A 20,353-nucleotide genomic window follows, 5' to 3' on the forward strand; every position below is an offset into this window, starting at 1 on the left:
TGGTTGCCTATACAGTTCATAGACAAGTTAATGGATACTACTAAAAGACTCAGGATAAGTGTGAGTACCGAGGATGGCCCTCTCGTAGGATGACGAGGGAGGATCCCGGTGGAGTATTGTGTTGGTGAGTAGTGGACTCGTGTGCGAAAACTATTTTACTGGTGGAGTTCCGTAGAATAGCTTAGCCAAGAGTCAAAGCTGGCTTGCTGCATTAACCCCACCACCTTCTTGAGAATAAGCATGTTTAGTAGGTTCTGATGTAAGACTGGTTGAGTACCTTTGTACTCATGTTTCCTTAATTATTGTTTTCAGACGACAACACCGCCCCCTCCGATGGGTTCTATGTAGACCTTGACGTCGACGAGTGACTAGCCACCCAGGTGGTGATCCTGGCCATGGAGGGCCCTATGTAGATAGACAGGCTTCGAGAAGCCTTCTTTCTTTCTAGAGTCTGTACTCAGACTAGTTGCTTCCGCATGTGCTTGTATGTTTGTATGACTTGAGTGTCGGGTCATGTGACCCCTATCTATATGAACATGTTATGTATGGCTCCCTGGAGCCTTTAAATAAAGTACTTGAGTTGTAGAGTTTTGTTGTGATGCCATGTTGTATGTACTCATATCGGGCATATTGTGTGTATGATTGAAATGCTTGGTATGAGTGGGATCCGACAATCTAGTTGTTTATCCTTGGCAGCCTTTCTTATGGGGAAATGTAGTCTAGTGTTCCTCGAGCCATAGTAGTCCGCTACAGCCCGGTTCACCGGAGTCCTGCTAGCCCAGCACTACTGTTCAGGACATTTAACTGGCCGGCATGTGTTTCACTTCGTTCCTATGTCTGTCCCTTCGGGGAAATGTCACGCGGTGATATCCGGAGTCCTGCCTATCCTGCTACAGCCCGGTTCACCGGAGTCTTGTTAGCCCAGTGCTACAGCCCGGAATCACTCACTGATGACCGACATGTTCGATGTGATTCATGTATGCCTGTCTCCATAGGTCTGTGCCGCTTTGGGTTCACGACTAGCCATGTCGGCCCGGGTTCTCTGTCATATGGATGCTAGCGACACTATCATATACGTGAGCCAAAAGGCGCAAACGGTCCCGGGCCATGGTAAGGTGACACCCGTGGGATACCGTGCGTGAGGCCGCAAAGTGATATGAGGTGTTACCGGCTAGGTCGATGTGACTTGGAATCGGGGTCCTGACAGATAGCACACAAGGTGTTCTTCCGGTATTCAGGAGTTGCATAATCTCATAGTCATAGGAACATGTATAAGTCATGAAGAAAGCAATAGCAATAAACTAAATGATCATAGTGCTAAGCTAACAGATGGGTCTAGTCCATCACATCATTCTCTAATGATGTGATCCGTTCATCAAATGACAACACATGTCTATCGCTAGGAAACTTAACCATCTTTGATTAACGAGCTAGTCAAGTAGAGGCATGCTAGGGACACTCTGTTTGTCTATGCATTCACACATGTATTAAGTTTCCGGTTAATACAATTCTAGCATGAATGATAAACATTTATCATGATATAAGGAAATATAAATAAAAACTTTATTATTGCCTCTGGGGCATATTTCCTTCAGCTAGTGGAATTGGATTAGGAGGTGTGTTATTACAAGATGGCAAACCTGTTGCATACTTTTATGAAAAAATGAGTGGGCCTAGTCTGAATTATTCTACTTATGATAAAGAATTATATGCTCTTGCTAGGACTTTAGAAACATGGCAACATTATTTATGGCCCAAAGAATTTGTTATACATTCTGATCATGAATCGTTGAAACATATTAAAAGTCAAGCTAAACTGAATCGTAGACATGCTAAATGGGTTGAATTCATTGAGACTTTCCCTTATGTCATTAAACACAAGAAGGGTAAAGAAAATGTTATTGTTGATGCATTGTCTCGTCGCTATACCACGCTTTCACAACTTGACTTAAAAATATTTGGTTTGGAGACCATCAAAGATCAATATGTGCATGATGCTGATTTTAAAGATGTAATGCAGAATTGTAAAGAAGGAAGAACATGGAACAAGTTCGTCGTTAATGATGGATTTGTGTTCCGTGCTAACAAGCTATGCATTCCAGCTAGCTCCGTTTGTCTTTTGTTGTTGCAGGAGGCGCATGGAGGAGGATTAATGGGACACTTTGGCGTGAAGAAGACGGAGGACGTACTTGCTACACATTTCTTTTGTCCAAAGATGAGACGGGATGTTGAGTGTTTTGTTGCTCGCTGCACTACATGTCAAAAAGGCAAGTCACGACTCAATCCTTATGGTTTATATATGCCTTTGCCCATACCTAGTGTTCCATGGGAGGATATATCTATGGACTTTGTTTTAGGTTTACCTCGAACAAAGAAGGGGAGGGATGGCATATTTGTTGTCATGGATAGACTCTCGAAAATGGCACACTTTATACCATGTCATAAAAGTGATGATGCTGTTAATGTTGCTGATTTGTTCTTTTGTGAAATTATTTGCTTGCATGGTGTGCCAAATACTATTGTTTCATATCACGATACTAAATTTCTTAGCCACTTTTGGAGATGTTTATGCGCTAAGTTGGGGACTAAACTGCTTTTTAGTACTACTTGTCACCCCCAAACTGATGGACAAACTGAAGTAGTCAATGGAACATTGTCTACTATGCTTAGGGCTGTTTTGAAGAATAATAAGAAAATGTGGGAAGAATGCTTGCCTCATATTAAATTTGTTTATAATCATTCATTGCATTCTACTACTAAGATGTGCCCTTCTGAAATTGTGTATGGTTTCCTACCTTGTGCACCTATTGATTTGTTGCCTCTTCCATATTCGGAGAAGGTTAATTTTGATGCTAAAGAACGTGTTGAAATGATTTTAAAAATGCATGAGTTAACTAAGGAAAACATTGAGCGTATGAATGCTAAATATAAACTTGCTGGAGATAAGGGTAGAAAACATGTTGTGTTTGCACCTGGAGATCTTGTTTGGTTACATTTGCGTAAGGATAGATTTCCTAATTTGCAATGCCACGTGTTGATGGTCCTTTTAAGGTGTTAGAGAAAATAAATGATAATGCATATAAATTTGAGTTGCCTGCTGATTTTCGGGTTAGTCCCACTTTTAACATTGCGGATTTGAAGCCTTATTTGGGTGAGGAAGATGAACTTCCATCGAGCATGACTTCATTTCAAGAAGGGGAGGATGATGAGGACATCAATACCATTGTTACACCCACAGCCCTGCTGCTATGCATACTGGACCAATTACTAGAGCTCGCACATGCTAATTGAATTACCAGGTACTTTCGTTTCTTGGTAACGATTCTAATGTCATGAGAATATGATGCTGCCTAAATTGAATACATTTGCTTTGCTTACAAATGAAGGGCCTAGCTTGGACAAGAAAGATGAACCTTGGAGCAAGTTCAAGCATGGAGATGATGGCATGCGCAAGGGGAACAAGAACGGAGTTACAAGTGATGATTCCAGGACTTTGAAGCCACCATAATGAGTGCATGAAGCCTTGGACGAAATATACAAGATTCCACTTCATAAATTTCGTCCAGGGGCTATTCTAGGTGCCGCCTCACCTTATTTTTGGGCCAGGCCCATGTAATTTTGAAATACTTGATTATAGGCTGTTTTTAGAGTCTGTATGTGTGGGGAAACAAGAGTTAGGGTTGGTTTCGGACCCCTCCTCCAAGGGCCACGAAATTCCCCCCTCTCTCCTGATGTAGGGTGGAAACCCTAGGGGCCGATCTTTCACGAAAGGAGCGGATCCCGTGATGAACACGAAGAACACGAGGGGAAATCACAAAGGGGCACAAAGAGAAACACTTAAGCCAACAAGATTAAGTCACACATGTGCTAGATCCATGAACACAAAGGAGGTACAAGATCCACGATCAACAAGGGACGATACAAATGGTAACCAGTCTTCTCCCTGAGGAGGTCTTGATGGTCTTCTCTGCAAGGAGGTCTTGAATCCAAAGGGATCTTCTCCGAAGAGGGGCAGCGTCTCTCTCAAGGAGTAGATCCGATGTGGATGAGCGAGGCTCTATCTCTCAAATGAGCTATCATAATGCTAACCCTGAAACGTAGGTAGGAGGAGAGTATATATAGTCTAGGGGCGAAAGGGTACATGGGCCTCGGCCCTTTACTGTGCGCAGACAGACGGAGCCAGACGTCCGGGCGTCGGGCTGGATGTCCGGGCCTTCGGGAGGAGCCGGATGTCCGGGGCTGGGGCCGGATGTCCAGACGGGGCTTCTCTTTTGTCCTCTGGATCGGTGGTGTCCGGATATCTGGGCGGGAGGCCGGATTTCCGGGTCAGGGCCGGTCGCCGGATGTCCGGGCCCTCTAGACTTGACCGCTGGTTTGTTCCTGCAGGTGACACCTCCAGGGGCCGGATGTCCGGGTCATGGCCAGATGTCTGGTGCCTGGGAGGTGTTCTTGACTCCTTCTGTTGGTTTTCTTCATCCGTGAACTTGGGGACTTGTTCATCTTCACGTGCATCTTCGAGAGGGTCCTCTTGGTACCTAATCATGCACAACATCTCAGACTTAGGGTAGTAGCCATGTCTCGAGAGGATCATATGTAATATCACTAAGGAGAGAAGTCACCTCGGTCTCGAGAGCTCTAGCTTGTGCTCGTGTCATGGGTCCTCTTGGCACTTGATGAGACGATGGTAGGTCCATGGGGATGACCGTAGGATGCTCCGCATCATCTCCCCTCCCTTGGGGAAGATCTGACCTCAGATCAAAACCCTCATCCCCATGGTAGGGCGAGAGATCTTTGACATTGAAGATGTCGCTCATGGAGTACTTGTCGCATGGAATTTCGATCTTGTAGGCATTGTTGTTGTAGCATGCAAGCACCTTGAAGGGTCCATCCGCTCGTGGTCGAAGTTTGGACTTGCGTTCGTTGGGGAAGCGGTCCTTGCGAAGGTGTAGCCACACAAGATCTCGAATGTTGAATACCATGGGGTGCTTGTTGATGTTGCACTTGGTCGCAAGTCATTGTACTTGGCGCTCGATGGTGTGCCTTGTATCTTCATGCACCTTCTTGACATGGTTCACACGTGCACTTGCGTCCATATTGATGCGCTCGTGTAGTGGTAGAGGTAGAATGTCCAAAGGGGACAATGGGTTGAATCCGTAGACGACCTCGAAGGGGGACTTGCCAGTAGTTGAGTGTCTTGCGCGGTTGTAGGTGAACTCGGTGATAGGTAGACACTCCTCCCACTCCTTGATGTTCTTCTTGATTATCACTCGAAGTAGGGCGGAGAGTGTGCGGTTGGTCACCTCCGTTTGGCCGTCGGTTTGAGGATGGTAAGCCATGGAGAAGAGTAGCTTGATTCCAAGCTTGGCACATAGGGTCTTACAAAAGTAGCTTAGGAACTTGATGTCGCGGTCTGAGACAATCGTCTTTGGCACTCCATGTAGACGCAATATGTCCCTACAAAAGAGATTGGCAACATGTGAAGCATCGTCTATCTTGTTGCAAGGAATGAAATGTGCCATCTTAGAGAATCGATGCACAACAACAAATACTGAATTTTTTCCATTTCGAGTTCTAGGCAAACCAAGTACAAAATCCATGCTAATATCTTCCCATGGTTGATATGGAATTGGGAGAGGCATATAAAGTCCATGGGATTGAGCTTTAGACTTAGCTTTGCGACATGTAGAGCATCGGTTGGTGAAGCGGTTGACTTCGTCGAACATCTTGGGCCAGTAATAGTTCTTGGAGAGCATAGCAAAAGTCTTGTCGCATCCAAAATGTCCCATTAGTCCTCCTCCATGAGATTCCTGCAAAAGCAACAAACGAAGAGAAGACTCAGGGATGCAAAGTTTATTAGCTCTCATAAGATATCCATCTTTGATGTAATACAGTTCTCAAGATGTATGCGTCAAACATTTGGCATAAGGAGTAGCAAAAGTGGGATCATGCGCATACAAGTCTTTTATGTGCTCAAAGCCAATGACATCCAATTCAAGTTGAGTAACAAGCATGCATATGCGGGAAAGAGCGCCCGCCACAACATTTTCCTTGCCTTTGATGTACTTGATGACATAAGGAAAAGACTCAATGAATTCACTCCACTTAGCATGACACTTGTTCAACTTAGTTTGACCCTTAAGGTATTTAAGCGTTTCATGATCGGTATGAATGATAAATTCATGAGGGCGAAGATAATGTTCCCATTCATGCAAAACTCGCACTAAAGCATATAACTCTTTGTCATAGATGGGGTAATTGAGTTGCGCTCCGGAAAGTTACTCACTAAAGTAAGCTATGGGGTGCTTATCTTGCGTTAACACATCTCCTATGCCATTACCGCTAGCATCACAATGGATCTTAAAGGGTTTGTCAAAGTTGGGTAATGCAAGCACGGGAGCATTAGTAAGCAAATTCTTAAGCTCATTAAATGCGGTATCTTGGGATGGTCCCCATGTTGGGGAACGTAGCAATTTTAAAAAAATTCCTACGCACACGCAAGATCATGGTGATGCATAGCAACGAGAGGGGAGAGTGTTGTCCACGTACCCTTGTAGACTGAAAATGGAAGCGTTATAACAACGCGGTTGATGTAGTCGTACGTCTTCACGGCCCGACCGATCAAGCACTGAAACTACGGCACCTCCGAGTTCTAGCACACGTTCAGCTCGATGACGATCCCCACACTCCGATCCAGTAGAATGTCGGGGAAGAGTTCCGTCAGCACGACCGCGTGGTGACGATCTTGATGTTCTACCGTCGCAGGACTTCGCCTAAGCACCGCTACAATATTATCGAGGATTATGGTGGAGGGGGGCACCACACACGGCTAAGAGATCAATGATCAATTTTTGTGTCTATGGGGTGCCCCCCTGCCCCCGTATATAAAGGAGCAAGGGGAGGAGGTACAGCCAGGCAAGGGGTGCGCCAGGAGGAGTCCTACTCCTACCGGGAGTTGGACTCCCCCTTTTCAATGTTGAACTAGGACTTGGGGGGAGGAGAGAGAGAGGGGAAAGGAAAGGGGGGGCGCCCTCCCTCCTTGTCCAATTCGGACATGGGGGGAGGGGCGCGCGGCTGCCCCTTGGCCTCCTCTCCACTTCCTCCACTAGGCCCATTAGGTTACCGGGGGGTTCCAGTAACCTCCCGGTACTCCGGTAAAATGTCGGTTTCACCCGGAACACTTCTGATGTCCAAACATAGGCTTCCAATATATCAGTCTTCATGTCTCGACCATTTCGAGACTCCTCGTCATGTCCATGATCACACCCGGGACTCCGAACAACCATCGGTACATCAAAACATATAAACTCATAATGAAACTTTCATCATAACATTAAGCGTGCGGACCCTACGGGTTCGAGAACAATGTAGAAATGACCGAGACACGTCTCCGGTCAATAACCAATAGCGGAACCTGGATGCTCATATTGGCTCCTACATATTCTACGAAGATCTTTATCGGTCAGACCGCATAAAAACATACGTTGTTCCCTTTGTCATCGGTATGTTACTTGCCCGAGATTCGATCGTCGGTATCTTAATACCTAGTTCAATCTCGTTACCGGCAAGTCTCTTTACTCGTTCTGTAATACATCATCCCTCAACTAACTCATTAGCTGCAATGCTTGCAAGGCTTAAGTGATGTGCATTACCGAGAGGGCCCAGAGATCCTCTCCGACAATCGGAGTGACAAATCCTAATCTCGAAATACGCCAACCCAACATGTACCTTTGGAGACACCTGTAGAGCACCTTTATAATCACCCAGTTACGTTGTGACGTTTGGTAGCACACAAAGTGTTCCTCCAGTAAACGGGAGTTGCATAATCTCATAGTCATAGGAACATGTATAAGTCATGAAGAAAGCAATAGCAACATACTAAACGATCAAGTGCTAAGCTAACGGAATGGGTCAAGTCAATCACATCATTCTCCTAATGATGTGATCCCGTTAATCAAATGACAACTCATGTCTATGCCTAGGAAACATAACCATCTTTGATCAACGAGCTAGTCAAGTAGAGGCATACTAGTGACACTTTGTTTGTCTATGTATTCACACAAGTATTATGTTTCCGGTTAATACAATTCTAGCATGAATTATAAACATTTATCATGATACAAGGAAATAAATAATAACTTTATTATTGCCTCTAGGGCATATTTCCTTCAGTCTCCCACTTGCACTAGAGTCAATAATCTAGATTACACAGTAATGATTCTAACACCCACGGAGCCTTGGTGCTGATCATGTTTTGCTCGTGGAAGAGGCTTAGTCAGCGGGTCTGCAACATTCAGATCCGTATGTATCTTGCAAATTTCTATGTCTCCCACTTGGACTAAATCCTGAATGGAATTGAAGCGTCTCTTGATGTGCTTGGTTCTCTTGTGAAATCTGGATTCCTTTGCCAAGGCAATTGCACCAGTATTGTCACAAAAGATTTTTATTGGACCTGATGCACTAGGTATGACACCTAGATCGGATATGAACTCCTTCATCCAGACTCCTTCATTTGCTGCTTCTGAAGCAGCTATGTACTCCGCTTCACATGTAGATCCCGCCATGACGCTTTGTTTAGAACTGCACCAACTGACAGCTCCACCATTTAATGTAAACACGTATCCGGTTTGTGATTTAGAATCGTCAGGATCAGTGTCAAAGCTTGCATCAACGTAACCATTTATGATTAGCTCTTTGTCACCTCCATATACGAGAAACATATCCTTAGTCCTTTTCAGATACTTCAGGATGTTCTTGACCGCTGTCCAGTGATCTGCTCCTGGATTACTTTGGTACCTCCCTGCTAGATTTATAGCAAGGCTCACATCAGGTCTGGTACACAGCATTGCATACATGATAGAGCCTATGGCTGAAGCATAGGGAACTTCTTTCATTTTCTCTCTATCTTCTGTGGTGGTCGAACATTGAGTCTTACTCAACTTCACACCTTGTAACATAGGCAAGAACTCTTTCTTTGCTTGATCCATTTTGAACTTCTTCAAAACTTTGTCAAGGTATGTGCTTTGTGAAAGTCCAATTAAGCGTCTTGATCTATATCTATAGATCTTAATGCCCAATATGTAAGCAGCTTCACCGAGGTCTTCCATTGAAAAACTCTTATTCAAGTATCCCTTTATGCTATCCAGAAATTCTATATCATTTCCAATCAGTAATATGTCATCCACATATAATATCAGAAATGCTACAGAGCTCCCACTCACTTTCTTGTAAATACAGGCTTCTCCAAAAGTCTGTACAAAACCAAATGCTTTGATCACACTATCAAAGCATTTATTCCAACTCCGAGAGGCTTGCACCAGTCCATGATTGGATCGCTGGAGCTTGCACACTTTGTTAGCTCTCTTTGGATCGACAAAACCTTCCGGTTGTATCATATACAACTCTTCTTCCAGAAATCCATTCAGGAATGCAGTTTTGACATCCATCTGCCAAATTTCATAATCATAAAATGCGGCAATTGCTAACATGATTTGGACAGACTTAAGCATCGCTACGGGTGAGAAGGTCTCATCGTAGTCAATCCCTTGAACTTGTCGAAAACCTTTCGCAACAAGTCGAGCTTTATAGACAGTAACATTACCATCAGCGTCAGTCTTCTTCTTGAAGATCCATTTATTCTCAATTGCTTGCCGATCAACGGGCAAGTCAACCGAAGTCCACACTTTGTTCTCATACATGGATCCCATCTCAGATTTCATGGCTTCTAGCCATTTTGCGGAATCTGGGCTCACCATCGCTTCTTCATAGTTCGTAGGTTCATCATGATCTAGTAGCATGACTTCCAGTACAGGATTACCGTACCACTCTGGTGCAGATCTTACTCTGGTTGATCTACGAGGTTCGGTAGTAACTTGATCTGAAGTTTCATGATCATTATCATTAGCTTCCTCACTAATTGGTGTAGGTGTCACAGAAACCGGTTTCTGTGATGTGCTACTTTCCAATAAGGGAGCAGGTATAGTTACCTCATCAAGTTCTACTTTCCTCCCACTCACTTCTTTCGAGAGAAACTCCTTCTCTAGAAAGGATCCATTCTTAGCAACGAATGTCTTGCCTTCGGATTTGTGATAGAAGGTGTACCCAACAGTCTCCTTTGGGTATCCTATGAAGACACATTTCTTCGATTTGGGTTCGAGCTTATCAGGTTGAAGCATTTTCACATAAGCATCGCAGCCCCAAACTTTCAGAAATGACAACTTTGGTTTCTTGCCAAACCACAGTTCATAAGGCGTCGTCTCAACGGATTTTGATGGTGCCCTATTTAACGTGAATGCGGCCGTCTCTAAATCATAACCCCAAAATGATAGCGGTAAATCTGTAAGAGACATGATAGATTGCACCATATCTAGTAAAGTACGATTGCGACGTTTGGACACACCATTACGCTGTGGTGTTCCGGGTGGCATGAGTTGCGAAACTATTCCACATTGTTTCAAATATAGACCAAACTCGTAACTCAAATATCCTCCTCCACGATCAGATCATAGAAACTTTATTTTCTTGTTACGATGATTTTCAACTTCACTCTGAAATTCTTTGAACTTTTCAAATGTTTCAGACTTATGCTTCATTAAGTAGATATACCCATATCAGCTTAAGTAATCTGTGAAGGTGAGAAAATAACGATATCCGCCACGAGCCTCAACATTCATCGGACCACATACATCTGTATGTATGATTTCCAACAAATCTGTTGCTCTCTCCATAGTACCAGAGAATGGTGTTTTGGTCATCTTGCCCATAAGGCACGGTTCGCAAGTACCAAGTGATTCATAATCAAGTGGTTCCAGAAGTCCATCAGTATGGAGTTTCTTCATGCGCTTTATACCGATATGACCTAAACGGCAGTGCCACAAATAAGTTGCACTATCATTATCAACTATACATCTTTTGGCTTCAACATTATGAATATGTGTGTCACTACTATCAAAATTTAATAAGAATAGACCACTCTTCAAGGGTGCATGACCATAAAAGATATTACTCATATAAATAGAACAACCATTATTCTCTGATTTAAATGAGTAACCGTCTCGCATCAAACAAGATCCAGATATAATGTTCATGCTCAACGCTGGCACCAAATAACAATTATTTAGGTCTAATACTAATCCCGAAGGTAGATGTAGAGGTAGCGTGCCGACCACGATCACATCGACTTTGGAACCATTTCCCACATGCATAGTCACCTCGTCCTTCGCCACTGTTTGCTTAATCCGTAGTCCCTGTTTCGAGTTGCAAATGTTAGCAACGGAACCAGTATCAAATACCCAGGTGCTACTGCGAGCTCTAGTAAGGTACACATCAATAACATGTATATCACTTATACCTTTGTTCACCTTGTCATCCTTCTTATCCGCCAAATACTTGGGGTAGTTCCGCTTCCAGTGACCAGTCTGCTTGCAGTAGAAGCACTCAGTTTCAGGCTTAGGTCCAGATTTGGGTTTCTTCTCCTGAGCAGCAACTTGCTTGCTGTTCTTCTTGAAGTTCCCCTTCTTCTTCCATTCGCCCTTTTTCTTGAAACTACTGGTCTTGTTGACCATCAACACTTGATGCTCCTTCTTTATTTCTACCTCCGCAGCCTTTAGCATTGCGAAGAACTCAGGAATTGTCTTGTTCATCCCTTGCATATTATAGTTCATCACGAAGCTCTTGTAGCTTGGTGGCAGTGATTGGAGAATTCTGTCAATGACGCTATCATCCGGAAGATTAACTCCCAGTTGAATCAAGTGATTATTATACCCAGACATTTGAGTATATGCTCACTGACAGAACTGTTCTCCTCCATCTTGCAGCTGTAGAACTTATTGGAGACTTCATATCTCTCAATCCGGGCATTTGCTTGAAATATTAACTTCAACTCCTGTAACATCTCATATGCTCCATGATGTTCAAAACATCGTTGAAGACCTGGTTCTAAGCCGTAAAGCATGGCACACTAAACTATCGAGTAGTCATCAGCTTTGCTCTGCCAGACGTTCATAACATCTGGTGTTGCTCCAATAGCAGGCCTGGCACCCAGCGGTGCTTCCAGGACGTAATTCTTCTGTGCAGCAATGAGGATAATCCTCAAGTTACGGACCCAGTCCGTGTAATTGCTACCATCATCTTTCAACTTTGCTTTCTCAAGGAACGCATTAAAATTCAATGGAACAATAGCATGGGCCATCTATCTACAATCAAACATAAACAAGCAAGATACTATCAGGTACTAAGTTCATGATAAATTTAAGTTCAATTAATCATATTACTTAAGAACTCCCACTTAGAAAGACATCCCTCTAATCCTCTAAGTGATCACATGATCCAAATCAACTAAACCATAACCGATCATCACGTGAAATGGAGTAGTTTTTAATGGTGAACATCACTATGTTGATCATATCAACTATATGATTCACGCTCGACCTTTCGGTCTCAGTGTTCCGAGGCCATATCTGCATATGCTAGGCTCGTCAAGTTTAACCTGAGTATTCTGCGTGTGCAAAACTGGCTTGCACCCATTGTAGATGGACGTAGAGCTTATCACACCCGATCATCACGTGGTGTCTGGGCACGACGAACTTTGGCAACGGTGCATACTCAGGGAGAACACTTTTATCTTGAAATTTAGTGAGAGATCATCTTATAATGCTACCATCAATCAAAGCAAGATAAGATGCATAAAAGATAAACATCACATGCAATCAATATAAGTGATATGATATGGCCATCACCATCTTGTGCTTGTGATCTCCATCTCCGAAGCACCGTTATGATCACCATCGTCACCGGCGCGACACCTTGATCTCCATCGTAGCATCGTTCTCGTCTCGCCAATCTTATGCTTCTACGACTATCGCTACCGCTTAGTGATAAAGTAAAGCATTACAGGGTGATTGCATTGCATACAATAAAGCGACAACCATATGGCTCCTGCCAGTTGTCGATAACTCGGTTACAAAACATGATCATACAATAAAATTTAGCATCATGTCTTGACAATATCACATCACAACATGCCCTGTAAAAACAAGTTAGACGTCCTCTACTTTGTTGTTGCAAGTTTTACGTGGCTGCTATGGGCTTAGCAAGAACCGTTCTTACCTACGCATCAAAACCACAACGATAGTTTGTCAAGTTGGTGCTGTTTTAACCTTCGCAAGGACCGGGCGTAGCCACACTCGGTTCAACTAAAGTTGGAGAAACTGACACCCGCCAGCCACCTGTGTGCAAAGCACGTCGGTAGAACCAGTCTCGCGTAAGCGTACGTGTAATGTCGGTCCGGGCTGCTTCATCCAACAATACCGCCGAACCAAAGTATGACATGCTGGTAAGCAGTATGACTTATATCGCCCACAACTCACTTGTGTTCTACTCGTGCATATAACATCAACGCATAAAACCTGGCTCTGATGCCACTGTTGGGGAACGTAGCAATTTCAAAAAAATTCCTACGCACACGCAAGATCATGGTGATGCATAGCAACGAGAGGGGAGAGTGTTGTCCACGTACCCTCGTAGACCGAAAACGGAAGCGTTATAACAACGCGGTTGATGTAGTCATACGTCTTCACGGTCCGACCGATCAAGCACTGAAACTACGGCACCTCCGAGTTCTAGCACACGTTCAGCTCGATGACGATCCCCGGACTCTGATCCAGCAGAATGTCGGGGAAGAGTTCCATCAGCATGACGGTGTGGTGACGATCTTGATGTCCTACTGTCGCAGGGCTTCGCCTAAGCACCGCTACAATATTATCGAGGATTATGGTGGAGGGGGGCACCGCACACGGCTAAGAGATCAATGATCAATTGTTGTGACTATGGGGTGACCCCTGCCCCCGTATATAAAGGAGCAAGGGGGAGGAGGTGCGGCCAGGCAAGGGGCGCGCCAGGAGGAGTCCTACTCCTACCGGGAGTAGGACTCCCCCCTTTTCCATGTTGGACTAGGACTTGGGGGGAAGGAGAGAGAGAGGGGAAAGGAAAGGGGGGCGCCGCGCGCCCCCCTCCTTGTCCAATTCATACTTGGGGAGGAGGGGCACGCGGCTGCCCCTTGGCCTCCTCTCCACTTCCTCCACTAGGCCCATTAAGGCCCATTAGGTTACCGGGGGGATCCGGTAACCTCCCGGTACTCCGGTAAAATGTCGATTTCACCCGGAACACTTCGGATGTCCAAACATAGGCTTCCAATATATCAATCTTCATGTCTCGACCATTTCGAGACTCCTAGTCATGTCCGTGATCACATCCGGGACTCCGAACAACCTTCGGTACATCAAAACATATAAACTCATAATGAAACTGTCATCGTGACGTTAAGCGTGCGGACCCTATGGGTTCGAGAATAATGTAGACATGACCGAGACACGTCTCCGGTCAATAACCAATAGTGAAACCTGGATGCTCATATTGGCTCCTACATATTCTACGAAGATCTTTATCGGTCAAACGACATAACAACATACGTTGTTCCCTTTGTCATCGGTATGTTACTTGCCCGAGATTCGATCGTCGGTATCTTAATACCTAGTTCAATCTCGTTACTGGCAAGTCTCTTTACTCGTTCTATAATACATCATCCCGCAACTAACTCATTAGCTGCAATGCTTGGAAGGCTTAAGTGATGTGCATTATCGAGAGGGCCCAGAGATACCTCTCCGATAATCGGAGTGACAAATCCTAATCTCGAAATACGCCAACCCAACATGTACCTTTGGAGACACCTGTAGAGCACCTTTATAATCACCCAGTTACGTTGTGACGTTTGGTAGCACACAAAGTGTTCCTCCGATAAACGGGAGTTGCATAATCTCATAGTCATAGGAACATGTATAAGTCATGAAGAAAGCAATAGCAACATACTAAATGATCAAGTGCTAAGCTAACGGAATGGGTCAAGTAAATCACATCATTCTCCTAATGATGTGATCCCGTTAATCAAATGACAACTCATGTCTATGGCTAGGAAACATAACCATCTTTGATCAACGAGCTAGTCAAGTAGAGGCATACTAGTGACACTCTGTTTGTCTATGTATTCACACAAGTATTATGTTTCCGGTTAATACAATTATAGCATGAATAATAAACATTTATCATGATACAAGGAAATAAATAATAACTTTATTATTGCCTCTAGGGTATATTTCCTTCACCCCAAACAAAAGGCACATTTTTCTTGCTCAAAGCATGCAAAGGTGAAGCAATGGTGCTAAAGTCCTTCACAAATCTACGGTAGAAACCGGCTAAACCAAGGAAGCTACGCACTTGATTTAAGTTGGTTGGTTGTGGAGAAGTTTTAATAGCATTGATCTTAGAGTCATCAACATGAACACCCTTAGAGGAAACAACAAAACCCAAGAAAATGAGCTTATCAACGCCAAAGAGGCACTTTTCATGTTAGCATAGAGACGCTCTTTTCGAAGGGTTTGCAAAACGGTTCGAACATGGGTGACATGGTCTTTAAGAGATTTGCTATAAACAAGGATATCATCGAAGTAGTCCACAACAAACTCACCAATGTAAGGGCGAAAGACATGATTCATAAGACACATAAAAGTACCTGGTGCTTCCGACAGACCCATAGGCATGACTAACCACTCATACAAACCAAACTTTGTTTTGAAAGCGGCTTTCCATTCATCACCCTCTTGTATGCGGATTTGATTGTAACCACTTTTAAGATCAATTTTGGAAAATATAGTGGCACTGCTAAGTTCATCAAGCATATCATCAAGGCGTGGAATGGGATACCTATAGCGAACGGTGATAGCATTGATAGGTCTACAATCGGAGCACATGTGAAAGATACCGTCTCGTTTTGGCACAAGAATGACCGGAATGGCACAAGGACTCAAACTTTCGCGCACATGTCTATGGTCTATGAGATGCTTTACTTGCCTTTGTATTTCTTTGGTTTCTTCGGGGTTGACGCGGGAGGGACCTTTGTTCGGAAGAGGTGCTCCGGGGATGAGGTCGATGCGGTGCTCGATGCCTCGTAGTGGAGGTAGTCCCGGAGGTAGCTTGTCGGGGAAAACATCTTGGAATTCCTGCAAAAGCGAAGACAACACTAGAGGTAGAGTGTGAGAGGTATTAGCTTGTGGTGTGTCGTCCTTGCACAAAAGGATGTAGTGTATCACACTAGATGGGTTCTCACACACTCCTCTTATCTCACTTTTGGTGGCAAATAGAACTAAGTTCTTATTGTCGCTCATCGTGGAGGCGCTCAATTTGGGCTTGTGGCGCTCACTCTCTTGTTGGTGGTTCGCTCTCTCACTATTCTCTCCACGAGGGTGGCTTGCTTGTCGGCGATCACTTGGCTTGGAGACATAGGGCGAAGTATGTACTCCTTTCCTTTCATTTTAAAGATGTAGTGGTTCATTTAGCGGATGACACCTCTATCAAATTGCCATGGTCGACCAAGGAGAAGGTGGCAAACGGTCATTGGAACGACATCACACTCCAAAGTGTCTTCGTAAGCTCCGATTTTGAAGGAGACTTGCACTCTATGCTTGACTTGAATAGTGCCGGAGTCGCTTAGCCTGAACTTTGTAGGGATGTGGGTGCTTCGTCTTGGGCAATTGGAGCTTGGAGCAAAGTTCTTCACTTGCTAAGTTATGGATACTCCCTCCATCAATGATGACCTTGACGGACCTTCCATTGATGCCGGCCTTGGTATGAAAGATATGGCATCTTTGGTATTCTTCTTGGTGATGTTGAAGGGTCAATACCTTGGAGACAACAAGAGCGGGACTTGAATCTTCATCACAAAAGACTTGTTCATCTTCATCGTTCACTTGCCGGTGCATGGCAACTTGCTCAAGTGTTTCCGTTTCTCCTTCACTCATGGATTCGTATGTACCATCGTTGTTGAGGATCATGGTTTGCTTGTTGGTACACTCAAAGGACTTGTGGCCTCGTCCTCCACATGTGAAGCATTTGAAGGAACTTGTCTTGACGGTCTCATCGGTTGGGGTAGATGATGATGAAGCTCTCGGCTTGAAGTTGCTCGTTGTAGGAAGATGACTTGGGGTTGTCGAAGCTTTCTTATAACTCAACTTGTCGACGTTGTTTGTAGAAGGCTTGGTTGAGGTAGACGGTGTTGGAGTCGTTGGAGCTTGGGTGTTGGAGAAGCCGTATGACTTGGATGAGAACTTGGCATATTTGAAGTCATCTTGCACTTGACGTTCCGCCTTGGTGGCTTGATGCACTAGCTCGATGAGGTTCGAGTATGGTTGGAAGTCGGCGATCTTCTTGATGGGGTGATTGAGTCCATTCAAGAAACGTGTCATAGTTTGCTCATCATCTTCCGTGACATTGGCTCGTATCATTGCAATCTCCATTTCCTTGTAGTACTCTTCAACTCTCTTGGTTCCTTGCTTGAGTAGTTGGAGTTTCTTGAAGAGGTCACGGTTGTAGTAGGTAGGCACGAAGCATGCTCTCATGACATCCTTCATTTGCGCCCAAGTAGTGATGGGTGGTTCACCTTTTGCCTCTCGGCACTCAATGACTTGTTCCCACCAAATGAGGACATAGTCTTGGAACTCAAGGGATGCCATCGTGATCTTATTCTCTTCTTCATAGTTGTGCAAGCGGAAGATTTTGTCGACCTTCAATTCCCATGAAAGGTACTCTTCGGGATCATTGCTTCCATTGAACTTGGGCATGGTGAACTTTAGCTTGCCGTAGTGTTGCTCTTCATTGTGTTCGGGTCGGGGATGATGACGTCCTTAATGAGGAGGATCGTCTCTCACAACTTGCTCTTGCCGTGGAGGATTTCCATTGTCTTCTTGTTGTTGTTGAACTTGATGTTCTTGGCGAGCTTGTGGAGGAACTTTTCGAGCTTGATGTTGCACGCGGGCTTGATATCTTTGTTCGTGAACTTCTTCGCGAAGTGCTTCTTCATGTTCACGAGCTTGTCGGACTCGGTTGGCTACGACTCGACTTGATTCTCGGAGGGCTTGTTGCGCCTCAAGTGCTTGAGCATATCGCAATTGTTTCTCTTGACATTGTGCCTCGGCATCTTGTGCTTCTTGGTGTAGACGTGCTCACTCTTCCTCTTCGTGTTGGCATTGGTGTTGCTGTTCTCGTGCTTGCACAAAGGTAGCTTGGTTTTGGCGATGACGTTGTTCTTGAGAGTTGTTGTCGTGTAGAGGTTTGCGGTTGGCTTGATGATCTTGGTGCGCGGCATGACGAAGAGTGTTTGATGTCGGAGTACTTGAGCCGGAGATGGTGTAGTCAGAGTGTCGACTTGAGCGGCTCCGTCTTGATGAGGACGAAGTGGAAGAAGAGCGGTTGAGCAACAAAGCAAGAATCTCATCCATTCTTGCATCGTTCTCTTGCTTGTGGTCGTCGAGCTTGTGGTCGAAGTAATCCCTTGTACGTTGCTCGGAGAGTCGCAAGTCAGTGGCGAGGTTGTCGATGTGTTCACTCATTGCTTGTTGCTCTTGATGCAAAGCACGTTGTGCACCAAAGAGGTGGCTCTTTGTGACGTAGGAGTTCATGTCGTCGTCTTGCCTGATGAAGAGTGGGTTGGTAGAAGTACTTGGCCTATCCATCATTCCAAGAGAAATATGTGAGTGGGAGAAAGAGAAGAATGTATACCAAATGTACCTTGACCGATGTTGAAGATGGATCAAAGATCACTTCAATGTGGAACAAGGAAATAGCACAATTGGTACCAATTCTTGTCGGATTCTCACACCTACACAAGTAAAAGCTTATGGTGGAGCTTGGTTAGGATGGTGGCACAAAATTTGATGCAATTATTAGTGAGCTTCAAGAATGTTGGAAAAGATTCACAAGTTTGCAATGCAACAAGTAGACCAAGCAATATAAGGTACACGAAAACACACACGCAAAGAGATAAGTAGGGTCGTGCAACCAAGGATGAGCCAAAATGTGGAATCCATGAAAATGCTCTTGTTGCACAACACTAGAGAGACGCTAGCATGATTGCACAATAGGCGGATACGAAGACTTGTGCACAACCTACTAAGAAAAAATGCAACGACTTCTATCCCAAGTATGCTCTATGTATGGTGTTTCGATGATATGATCCAAGATGATCTAGTATGACAATCTTAATGTTGTATGATGCTATGGTTCTTGCTTAAAAGTTCTTTGCTTATCTTTCCCTTTTGCTTAAAAGCTTGTTTGGCTCTTTGTGTTTGAGCTCTTTTCTCATGCAATGCTTCACGAACCAAGATAGCAATTGTGTATGCAATGATAACCTTGTGACACAAGAGATGATACCAAGATATACACCAATGTTTGTTTGTATGCTATGGGAAGTATGATCACTAATGTGCACAAGTCACGTTGCCGGCAATACTCAAAGGCTAGTCTCGATGGGTAAGCGACGCAAAAGAGTAAGGCTATGATGGCTATCAATGTAATGGCAAGAATGATGTATCACCATACCAAGATGAGGTTATCGTTCTTGCTTACGGTATGGTGTGAAAAGGGTGGCACGAATACCAAGATGATATAGCCGAGATGGTTGTTGTTGATGACGCGTCCGTGGCGAAGATGAGCGGCGGTGATGTTGATGTCGAACCGTACCTAAATAGCCGAAACACAATAGGAAACGAAACCGCAACTCAAATTCTCAAAGTAAAACGGGACAAAATTGTCAGAGTTGGTAGTGGTAAGCGATGGTGGTGTATGTGGTATATGGTGGTGCTACGCGAAAGTGGTGGTGGTATGCGGGAGTGTATGTGGGCTCCGGAACAAAATTGGGCAAAATTTGGACGGAAAACAGGGCGGTGGAAGGAAGTGATGCTGTCAGGGGCCGAATGTCCGGGCGTGATGGCCGGATGTCCAGGGTGCCGGATGTCCGGCCTGTCGGGCCGGATGTCCGGGCTCTGGATCTGTGGACGAACTCAAAGATCTTCGCGTGGAGAGATCAAATCCGGGCAAAATTCAAAGAAATTTGTGGATGGAAATTGGGGAAAAGTGGATGGAAAGCTAGATCTACCTGCAACACATGAAATCCGTGAATCAAATCCAACAAAACTTCATCACACCAACAAATCACAAAAAAATTAGGGCTATTTTTGTGGGGAAATTTTCGAATTAGGAACAAAATCAACAAAAACAAGGCTAGAAACACAATGGGGAGGCTCCGAAATTGTGATCAATGTGGCTCTGATACCAAGATGATGTAGGGTGGAAACCCTAGGGGCCGATCTTTCATGAAAGGAGCGGATCCCGCGATGAACACGAAGAACACGAGGGGAAATCACAAAGGGGCACAAAGAGAAACACTCAAACCAACAAGATTAAGTCACACATGTTCTACATCCATGAACACAAAGGAGGTACAAGATCCACGATCAACACGGGACGATAC

Source organism: Triticum dicoccoides, chromosome 2A (genome assembly GCF_002162155.2).
Source record: "Triticum dicoccoides isolate Atlit2015 ecotype Zavitan chromosome 2A, WEW_v2.0, whole genome shotgun sequence".
Lineage (NCBI taxonomy): Eukaryota > Viridiplantae > Streptophyta > Magnoliopsida > Poales > Poaceae > Triticum > Triticum dicoccoides.